This window comes from Oncorhynchus gorbuscha, linkage group LG03, assembly GCF_021184085.1.
Source record: "Oncorhynchus gorbuscha isolate QuinsamMale2020 ecotype Even-year linkage group LG03, OgorEven_v1.0, whole genome shotgun sequence".
In the NCBI taxonomy this organism is placed as follows: domain Eukaryota; kingdom Metazoa; phylum Chordata; class Actinopteri; order Salmoniformes; family Salmonidae; genus Oncorhynchus; species Oncorhynchus gorbuscha.
Genome location: NC_060175.1, coordinates 37,702,372 through 37,713,858, shown reverse-complemented (window position 1 = coordinate 37,713,858; position 11,487 = coordinate 37,702,372). Strand labels below are relative to the sequence as shown.

Sequence of the window (11,487 nt, the reverse complement as noted above, 5' to 3'; positions counted from 1 at the left end):
AACTGATAAAGGCTGTTATGTTATCATTCTTGCAACATCAAAGGAATCCAATCAAATTTTATTTGTCACATGCACTGAATACAACAACCTTACCGTAAACGCTTTACTTATGTGAACCTTGATACAAACATTTTCTGAACGTCAGCATAACTGGACAGTTTTAGCGTTTTGGGAACGTATTTCAAGTCATGTCAACCCTATGTTCCCACAACCTAATGAAACATTCTGGGAACCTTTAAAGAACAGACAAAATGTGTTATCGAGACATTTTTGTAACATCAGATTAATGTTTTTTGCACTCTAAAAGAGACATTGTAGAATCTTCTGCACAACCGGACAGTTTTTGTGTTTTGGGAACATATCTTTTGTGATGTCCCCACAATGTTCCCACCAGACTGTTTCCACAACCGAATGAAACATTCGTGGACTTAAAATAACAGATTAAAATGTGTTACAGGAACGTTCTTGCAACATCAGGCACATGTTTTATGCAAACATACAAACATTTGGTGAATGTTCTTTGGTGGTTGTTACAGATGTTGTGGACAACATTTTAGAGAATGTTAGGAGAACATTCCAATGATATTTAATCTCAAACATTTTTGATAAACAAATATATTTTGTCAAAACATTTTCTCAAGATAAAACTCTAGCTAGAACTTAATGGGAATCTTAGCTAATGTTCTGGGAATGTTCCCGGTTTGCTAGATATTCACTGCTTTTGCCTTGGGTCGGGTTTACGAGACTAAAAGGTGCATGTGTTGTTCTCATAACTGCTGTAAAGGAGATGATTGTCGAGAGCATCCTGACGGGTTGCATCACTGCCTGGTATGGAAACTGCTCGGCCTCCAACTGCAAGGCACTACAGAGGGTAGTGCGTACGGCCCAGTACATCACCGGGGCCAAGGGTCCTGCCATCCAGGACCTCTATACCAGGCTGTGTCAGAGGAAGGCCCTAAAAATTGTCAAAGACTCCAGCCACCCTAGTCATAGACTGTTCTCTCTGCTACTGCACGGCAAGCGGTACCGGAGCGCCAAGTCTAGGTCACAGAGGCTTCAAAACAGCTTCTACCCTCAAGCCATAAGACTCCTGAACAGCTAATCAAATGGCTACCCAGACTTTTGCATTACACCCCCCCCCCCCAATATACGCTGCTGCTACTCTGTTATTATCTATGCATAGCCACTTTAATTACTCTACCTACATGTACATAATTACATAAATGACCTTGACACCGGTGCCCCTGCACATTGACACACTGACTCTGTACGGGTAACCCCTGTATATAGCCCCTGTATATAGCCCCACTATTGTTATTTACTGCTGCTCTTTAATTATTTGTTATACTTATCTCTTCATTTTTTGTATTTTCTTAAAACTGGATTGTTGGTTGAGGGCTTGTAAGTAAGCATTTCACTGTACGGTCTACACCGGTTTTATTCGGCGCGTGTGATTTGTTCAGTTGCTTCAACCTGTTTCCAAAAAATGGCTGTCCTGCATTAGCTGGTTAAAGTGAGAATCATGTCAACACTGAGGGCAGGCTGTGGAACGCTTGTGCGATGCTGAGCTGTGATTGGCCGTTGCTATAACAATGAGGGCGGGGTGAATGCGGTAGGGGGCGGAGAGAGAGATTGACGATAACACTCTTCTGTAAACGTTCCCTCTCTTCTCATAATCTCGAGTTAGTTTCTGTTTTTTTCTGTTTATTATTTTTCAGTCAGCAGGTCATTGCATGCAGGCGGACGGAGTGGCTGAGTCCTGCGCTGTCAGAGGGGGAGATTGGAGTGGTTGTCTCTTGCTACTACGCTCTCTCTATTTCTCTCTCTTGCTTGTGTTCTGCCTGCTACCATCGGAATAACATTCCTGCAGCTCTGGATTATCTGCCTAAAACACAGAATTACACTTTTACACACACACCTGGGAAATCTCTGGATACCGTAAACAGAAGGAGAGAGGCTTCTGTTTCCCTTCGCGGGCGACCTCTTCTCCCCTGTAAGTACAACTGCAGCTGCTCTCTACCCCTCTCTGCAGCGGTGTGTAACGTTACTTCTCACGTTGTCTGTATCTCTTTCTCTCTATCTTTCATACCTATCTGTTTTACCGTTTGCAAATGGAAGTACTTTATGTATCTAGTCCCCCCATTTGAAGGTGTCATGTATTTGGACAGTGTATTAAAGTAATCAAATCTTTGTTGTTCCCATATTCCCTAGCACGCAATGACTACACCAAGCGTGTGAATCTACAAACTTGTTGGATGCATTTTTCAGTTTGTTTTGTTTCAGATTGTTGTGTCCAATAGAAGATAATGGAAAATTGTTAATAAGAAAATATGTTTCTGAACACCTCTATATTAATGTGAAATGCCTCCATGATTATGGATATTGAGGGATAAATCGTGAAAATGTAATGAGTGAGAAAATGACCCAGGCAGAGAGATCATACCCCCCCTCAAAAAGTATGCCTGCTAATCTTTGTGTGTCTGTGTCTCTCTCTCTCTGTGTGTGTCATACCCCCCCCTCAAAAAAATGTAACCCTGCCATAATCTTTGTGTGTCTGTGTTCTTTCTCACTCTCTCTGTGTGTTCATAACCCCCCGCCCATAAAAAAATGCTAACCTCTCACCATTACCAATAACATCGGAGGTTAATGTGCTGGTGTTCTTTTCTCACTCATCAATAGTGACGATTCATTCATGATTATCCATAATCAAATTGTAGTGGGTCAATCATACCACGTGTTGTATGCACATGACTTAAGTCGCTTTGGATAAAAGGTGTAGCTAAATGGCATTTATTATTATTATTATTATTATCTAACAAGTAATCACGGTAACACACACATTAACGTAGCATGTCTTGGGGATATGATCAAATATGAGAATACACTCAAATAAAAGGTGACATTCTGTAGTGTTGTTACATTTGATCTCAAATCCAAAATGCTAGAGTTAAATTAAAAGTTTTAGCTTGAGGTTTCTACAGATTTGCCAACCCTGGCTCGGTAAGGCCTTGCCCTGTGTCCTTTGCAGTGACACATATTCACCTCTGGCACTCTTGCACAATTTATTTTATTATTATTTTTTATTTATTTATAATTGCCAGCTTGGTTCTCCAAAGACACTAGGCTAAAGATAGCTGTTTAAGAGCTAGTTTAAAAAACGGTCTCACAATGAGAGTGAAGATGGAATCACTGAGAAAGAAACAGGGAGCGTAAAGGTGTGTGTACAGGTGTAGGATCTTAATTTAATCACCCTGTTGCAGAACACTTCCTAATATTGAGTTGTACCTACTACCATACCCTATTCAAAGACACTAAAATCTTTTTTTCTTGCCCATTTTTCTTCCCCTTTTTTCTTGCACACATATACAATCCATATCTCAATTGTCTCAAGGTTTAAAAATCCTTCTTTAACCTGTCTCCTTCCCTTCATGTACACTGATTTGAAGTGGATTTAACAAGTGACCTCAATAAGGGATCACAGCTTTCACCTGGATTCACCTGGTCAGTCTATGGAAAGTGTTGCCAGTTATTCTGCGCTCTGGCACACTCAGACTAGAGTGCTCTGAAATCGGAGTAGATAGCCAGAGTAAATTTACAAACACACCCTTAGATTGACACACATGTGCGTTAATAGACTGTTAAGGATTAGGCATATTGTACTTCTTAAATGTTGTACTTCTACTTCTTAAATGTTGTTTTGTATTTGACTAAAACAAGCAGACAACAACAAAATTGCTTTTGAAAAACGTAAACTATTTGTTGTGAGCCAATGGGGTAACCTAGGTAACAACAGGTTGTTTTCTAATACCGACTGGGATTATCGCAATTATGCATCACCTAATTAACATAGAACCTCCCCTTTTTTTCTTTCTTTTTTAAAATATATATTTTGAATATTCATCAGTGTGTTGTGTGGAAGCTCTGTGGCAGCAGACTGTCAGCAGGGCAGAGGGAGACAGACTGAGATAAACAGACAGACAACTATTAATAACTCAACAGCCTTTATCAGCACTGTTTGTATTATGTCGTTACATTACCATAATTAAAATAAAGGTTAAATAAAAAATGTGCACACTACCATGAAGACTGAGGGACTAGAGTAGTGCACATGTTATTTCCTTAAGTTTCTAACTGTAGTTATATCATCAAACAAGAACTAGTATGCTTATACAAACGTACTTGCATTTTTTAAATGAAATTATTTATAAAATGACATGTATATTTTTGTTAATCCCTTTGAGGCTTTGTCTTCATTCAGCTTTGACTTAACTATACTATATAAAAACTAAACGCAACATGCAACAATTTCAAAGATATCATTTAGTTGCAGTTCTTATAAGGGAATCAGTCAATTTAAATGAATTAGGCCCTAATCTATGGATTTCACATGACCGGGCAGGGGTGCAGCCATGTGTGGGCCTTGGAGGGCACAGGCCCACCCACTGGGGAGCCAGGCCCCCCCTAAAGAGAATGAGTTCCTCTTCAAAAAAGGGCTTTATTACAGACAACAATATTCCTCAGCACCCTTGGGATCTTTCATTTCAGCTCATGAAACATGGGACCAACACTTTACATGTTGCGTTTATATTATTGTTCAATATATATTCAGATCCTCTTTTTTGTTGCAGCCACATTTCTCCACCACATAACTTTTTAGAAAACAAAGACAGGCACAAGAGACAACCATTTTAATAAGCCATTATCAATCATCTGCTAACAGAGGTCACATACACAGAAAAACATTTGATAAACAATGTTATTCTTACAAACAACGGCCTCTAGTCTTATGTCGAGGGCTTCCTTGGGAACAGGTCAAAAGTACTAAGTAGGATGGGTAAGTATACCAATATGAACATACTGTACATTTGGATAGAAAAATACATACTTACTAGCTAGCTAACAACAACAACTATCTACTTCCTGTTTTGTCTTCTTCTGCTGTAGTGACTGCTTATTTACTACCAATGTCAACTAGTAAAATCACTACCTGATTACTATTGACAAGCCTGTGTGTACTAAAGCGTTAGTGTTTTTAATACTTATTTACAACCAACATCAAGTAGTTAAAATCTCTCCCTGCGTACTACTTTACTACTGGAAACACTGTTTTCCTACTTTTATTTAGATTTTTTTATTTCACCTTTATTTAACCAGGTAGGCTAGTTGAGAACAAGTTCTCCTTTGCAACTGCGACCTGGCCAAGATAAAGCATAGCAGTGTGAACAGACAACACAGAGTTACACATGGAGTAAACAATTAACAAGTCAATAACACAGTAGAAAAAAGGGGAGTCTATATACAATGTGTGCAAAAGGCATGAGGAGGTAGGCGAATAATTACAATTTTGCAGATTAACACTGGAGTGATAAATGATCAGATGGTCATGTACAGGTAGAGATATTGGTGTGATAAAGAGCAGAAAAGTAAATAAATAAAAACAGTGTGGGGATGAGGTAGGTGAAAATGGGTGGGCTATTTACCAATAGACTATGTACAGCTGCAGCGATCGGTTAGCTGCTCAGATAGCTGATGTTTGAAGTTGGTGAGGGAGATGAGTCTCCAACTTCAGCGATTTTTGCAATTCGTTCCAGTCACAGGCAGCAGAGTACTGGAACGAAAGGCAGCCAAATGAGGTGTTGGCTTTAGGGATGATCAGTGAGATACACCTGCTGGAGCGCGTGCTACGGATGGGTGTTGCCATCGTGACCAGTGAACTGAGATAAGGCGGAGCTTTACCTAGCATGGACTTGTAGATGACCTGGAGCCAGTGGGTCTGGCGCGAATATGTAGCGAGGGCCAGCCGACTAGAGCACAACTCTAATTGTGTATCTGAGTAGTGCATAAACTACACAATCCCTACAAGTCTCTACATAGCCACTACTGCACAAAATATGTTTTGTCTAGTATTTCAGTAGTTGTTTTTCATTATGTAGGAGAGAAATACAACACTGTGGAAGGGAAGAGAAAAGGCAACTGTTCTTGAGAAAATATATTTTTTTTGGCTGAGGACACTTTGATACTCTTAGTAGCTTCTGTTTGCGTCTTTAGTTGACACAAAGTAAAAACACTTTTCCTTGGTAAAGATACACTGCCTCACAGAGATGATAAGACACATTCCTCTGTACCTCATGTAGAAGGGGTCTGCTTGTTTCTGCCAGCTTACGCTTAATCGTCTTAGCCTTAGCCCTGAGACCTGTAGTGGCAGTCACTCCTCAACCATGATATGAGTAGTGGTGATTTTCTGCTCTCTGAGGCACGGATGTATGGGCAAAAGGTCAGCAGTCAGCATCAACCTTCTCTGGCCTCATACACACACACACACCAATCACACACACGCATTGATTGTGAGAGGGCTGGGGGACAAACAGCAATGAGTAATTTGAGAGTACTCTGAAATCAGGGTTAGATGAAGCCGTCAATAGAGCCAATACATCACCACTCAGATGTCCGGGATGGTGACATCATCAGTACTATTTAGATGGCCTGGCTCATGAATACTTATGAAAGAGAATAGTTCAGCTTGCTTAATGTAATGAGTACGATGGGAGACAGAGAGCTGGTTTCAAGCGCAGGGCGCAAGCAGGTGTTTTTTAGTAAAGGATCACAGAAGGCAGGTAGCTTGGTCCAGGGACAGGCAGAAGGTCATACACAGGGACTCCAACAAGGTAACTGTACAGGCAGGGAAAAGGCTAATAACGAAATCCAAGAGATCAGGCAAGAGGTTCATGATAGGAAATCTGATAGGCAGGGAATAGGCAAAAAGACTTTGTTAGTGAGGATGGCCAAAAACTATGATACACAGGAGGACTAATACGGAAATAAACAGAGCTTCGACTAGATTGTGTATCAAAACAAACAATACCTCAAAATGATGGGGTGCAAAGAAGTGAACTAAATAGTGTGTGTAAATGACATACAGGTGTGTGAACAGGTGATCAGAATTCAGGTGATTGGGATCTAGAGAGTGAGCTGTGTTCAGGGGATCTATGTGTTTGAGAGTGTGAGTTGGAAGCAGACGTTTCACTTAAGGCATTCCCAGCCGATTGTTATATTTTGGTTCTTCTTGAATTGCGGTGGCATTTGGGCATGGTTAATTTTTCGTGATTAAAAAAACATATCCCTAATTGTAAATCAACTAATATGGCAGTTTAATGACTTTAAATCATTTTTACCAGTATGATAACAATATGCCACCAGTAAAAGTAGTAACACCAATTACACATTTAAGGTAATTGAGGAATGTCAAAACTCAAGTTTAAGTTTAGGCATTCAGACAAGTTAAGGAATGGGTTAAAAGAATCCTCTGGTACTGTTGTATACTTTTTAGCCAGTAGTTCCACAGTAGCACTTACGAGCCAAACGTGGTCCCTGAAAAGCACATAAAATGTCATATGTGCACATATGTGCATCCCGTCATTATTCTCGCTCTGCTGTGTGTGCATCTTGCTAGCTATCACTCAAATGGCGAGGGTCTGAACTGAAGCTCTTGGTTAGAAATCAAATTGCTAGGGGGCAGGCCCACATGGGGGGAAATGTAGGGGAAATGGCAAAAAATGACAAAAAACCCCAGCTAGTTTCAAACAAGAGATTTCATGGCTAATTGAGGTAAAATAGTCATTCTGATCATGCAGATTCTGCATGTATGAACTACACATTGACACATCCAGCCCAAAGCGGGAGGATTAAAAAATAATTTTCTATTCACAAACATTTCCAGAGCATGTCTTTAAGTTTTGGGATAGGGTTCAAACAGAACATTTTTAAATGACTTCTGTGGTATAAATGACTTGCATTATGTTTGATCATTGATAATCAGTTCAATATAAACAAAATATGTATTACAGTCATGTGAAAACCCCCTGGAAAGTAGTATTTCTATTTGGACAGATGAATATGTAACCTTCACTTCAACACTTGACGGATAAAGGTACTTATACTTTGCAATAATTTATTCATCAAAAATCTACAGAAATGCAATTCCATATACAGTATATATATATAAGACCACTTTCCAAAGGGTGTACTTACTTTTTCACGTGACGATGTGCAACTATTTGCCACCACATTTCAAGAATGACCCATTTACAAGGTTAATGGGGTGCCCTGACTTTTTAGAATTTCAAACCTGCCCAGAATTCAAACTTGCTGTACTTGACTGGCTAAGCAACTAGTCTCGATTGTAAAGCTTCTTTCACTTGAACTAATAGTGATTTGTATTGAATGGGGGAACTTGCTGATGTGTAGCACCCTGTTTTGTGCAGTTCAGGAGAACTAAGAGAACTGATATTATGCGGAATATGTTTGGCAGCATGAGTGAAGGAGGCTTTGTTGCAAAATAGGATGCAGATTCTAGATTTAATATTGGATTAGAGATGCTTAATATGAGTCTGGAAGGAAAGTTTACAGTCTAGCCAGACAACTAGGTATTTATAGTTTTCCACATATTCTAAGTCAGAACTGTCCAGAGTAGTGATGCTAGTCAGGCGTGCGGGCGGGGACAGCAATTGGTTGAAGAGCATGCATTTAGTTTTACTAGCATTTAAGAGCAGTTGGAGGCTATGGAAGGAGTGTTGTATGGCATTGAAGCTCGTCTGGAGGTTTGTTAGCACAGTGTCCAAAGAAGGCCAGATGTATGCAGAATGGTGTCGTCTGTGTAGAGGTGGACCAAAGAGTCACCCACAGCAAGAGCGACATCATTGATGTATACAGAGAAAAGAGTCAGCCCGAGAATTGAACCCTGTGGCACCCCCATAGAGACTGCCAGAGGTCCGGACAACAGGCCCTCCGATTTGACACACAGAGGGGGGGGGGCAGTTGCTGCAGGGGGTGCACAGCCAGGTGGAAAGCTATAGAGAAATGCTTTTTGAAATTATCGTGGATTTATCGGTGGTGACAGTGTTTCCTAGTCTCATTGCAGTGGGCAGATGGGAGGAGGTGCTCTTATTCTCCATGGACTTTACAGTGTCCCAGAACCTTTTTGGAATTCGTGCTGCAGGATGCAAATTTCTGTTAGGAAAGCAAAGGCTAGCTTTTTCAAACTTGACTGTGTATATGTTCCTGACTTCCCTGAAAAGTTCCATATCGCGGGGACTATTCGATGCTAGTGCAGTATGCCACAGGATGTTTTTGTGCTTGTCAATGGCAGTCAAGTCTGGAGTGAACCAAGGGCTATATCTGTTCTTAGTTCTACATTTTTTGAATGGGGCATGCTTATTTAAGATGATGAGGAAAGCACATGTTTTTCAAATAACCAGGCATCCTCTAATGAGGAGGTGAGGTCAATATCCTTCCAGGATACCCGGGCCAGGTCGATTAGGAAGGCCTGCTCGCAGAAGTGTTTTAGGGACCGTTTGACAGTGATGAGGGGTGGTCGTTTGACCACGGACCCATAACAGACACTGGCAATGAGGCAGTGATCGCCGAGATCCTGGTTGAAAACAGCAGAGGTGTATTTGGAGGGCAAGTAGGTCAGGGTGATATCTATGAGGGTGCCCATGTTTACGGATTTGGGGTTGTACCTGGTAGGTTCCTTGATAATTTGTGTGAGATTGAGGGCATCTAGCTTTGATTATAGGATGGCCGGGGTGTTAATCATATCCCAATTTAGGTCACCTAGCAGCATGAACTCTGACGATAGATGGGGGGCAGTCAATTCACATATGGTGTCCAGGGCACAGCTGGGAGCTTAGGGGGGTCTATAACAAGTGGCAACAATGAGGGACTTATTTCTGGAGAGATGGATTTTTAGAATTAGAAGCTCGAACTGTTTGGACATAAACCTGGATAGTATTACAGAACTCAGCAGGCTCTCTCTACAGAAGATTGCAGTTCTATCTTGACGGGAAATGTTGTAATTGGGGATAGAAATTTCAGAAATGTTGGTGGCCTTCTTAAACCAGGATTCATACACAGCTTGGACATCAGGGTTGGCGGAGTGTGCTAAAGCAGTGAATAAAGCAAATTTAGGGAGGAGGATTCTGATGTTAAATCTGCAGTAGAAGATGTCCTAAAAGCCCTCCAGCCTTCAGATTTGAGCTAAACAGTGCACTTGATATGCATTTTTAAGCTATGAATGAGAAAGTGAAGTTTTAATTTCCAAACCTTTAGCTCAATTTTATGCTTCTTTGCGATCTATTAACAGCAAGGGCTCAATAAATAAATATGTGTTATGATACATTTGCCTATGTTCAATAAAATCGCACTTATCATATAAACAAAATCATTCACAGTGGCCCTTCATATTGTTGTAAGTGGAGATCCCACCTACATAGTTATTGTATGACTGATGGCTTACCAGCCAATCACATGAGAGTTATTCGGTTATATTTGTTGGGCTCTGTTTTAAGTGTCGGATTTTGACTTGACATATTGCCCCAGAACAGAGTCAAGCTAGTTCTGGACAACTAACGGTAATCGGAAACGACTATAAACTCAGAGACATTATTGTGCCGTCCAGCTACAAGTTTATTGACTGTTTATATAAGTAAACAGACATTAGACTCCCCTCAATTGGTGTAGCTAGCCAGCGCGAAACCAACATCCCTATCTCTCTATGGCTGATGATCATCACATTGCCATGACAAAACTGTAAAAACAACTGAAGCCAGATGTCACACCCTGATCTGTTTCACCTGTCTTTGTGATTGTCTCCAACCCCTCCAGGTGTTGCCCATTTTGCCCATTATCACCTGTGTATTTATACCTGGACTCTCTGTTCGTAGGTTGCCAGTTCTTCTTGTTTGTTCAAGTCAACCAGCGTTTTGTGTCTCAGCTCCTGTTTTTTCCAGTCTCACTTTTCTCACCCTCATGGTTTTTACCCTTGCCTGTCCTGACACCGAGCCCACCTGCCTAACCACTCTGCCTGCCCCTGAGCCTGCCTGCTGACCTGTACCTTTGCCCCTCTCTGGATCCACCCGGCACAGCCAGAAGAGGACTGGCCATCCCACATAGCCTGGTTCCTCTCTAGGTTTCTTCCTAGGTTTTGGCCTTTCTAGGGAGTTTTTCCTAGCCACCGTGCTTCTACACCTGCATTGCTTGCTGTTTGGGGTTTTAGACTGGGTTTCTGTACAGCACTTTGAGATATCAGCTGATGTACGAAGGGCTATATAAATAAATTTGATTTGATTTGATTACCGCCCTCTGCCTTACCCTGATCCTGATCCAAAGATTTTGGCTCCCTCATCGGTTTAACCATTCGCATTGATTTGTGATTGTGGGAACAACGGATGGAGAGGAAATTCGATTTCACTAGCACGTCCAGGGATTCCACCTCGCCTCCGAGTCATCCAGGAAGTCCCCGACGGTCCCATGACCGAGAGCACCCGAGATTTCCCGACCTTCCTCGAGAGTCACCGAGGATGGCCAAGGCACTGTTTCCCAAGCCCAGGCAAATAGGCAGGGCTGGGCTGTCGCCAGCGGAACGGCAACACCGGATCAGAACAAGGAGCTGTCTGTATTGCGGGACTTTTGGTAATTTTGTGTCCTCGT

General features: G+C 41.4%; 1 protein-coding gene across 3 annotated transcripts in view; it reads left to right on the top strand.

Annotated features, from left to right (window-relative positions):
* Positions 1-1,864: 1,864 nt before the first annotated feature.
* cdk18 (cyclin dependent kinase 18) overlaps positions 1,865-11,487 on the top strand; it is a 53,160-nt gene continuing 43,537 nt past the window's right edge. For 2 of the 3 annotated variants that reach the window (XM_046342441.1, XM_046342439.1), the window contains exon 1: positions 1,865-1,993. The gene's annotated coding sequence lies outside the window, so the exon portion shown is untranslated. The remainder of the gene's footprint in view (positions 1,994-11,487) is intronic. The other variant, XM_046342440.1, reaches the window with a different exon arrangement.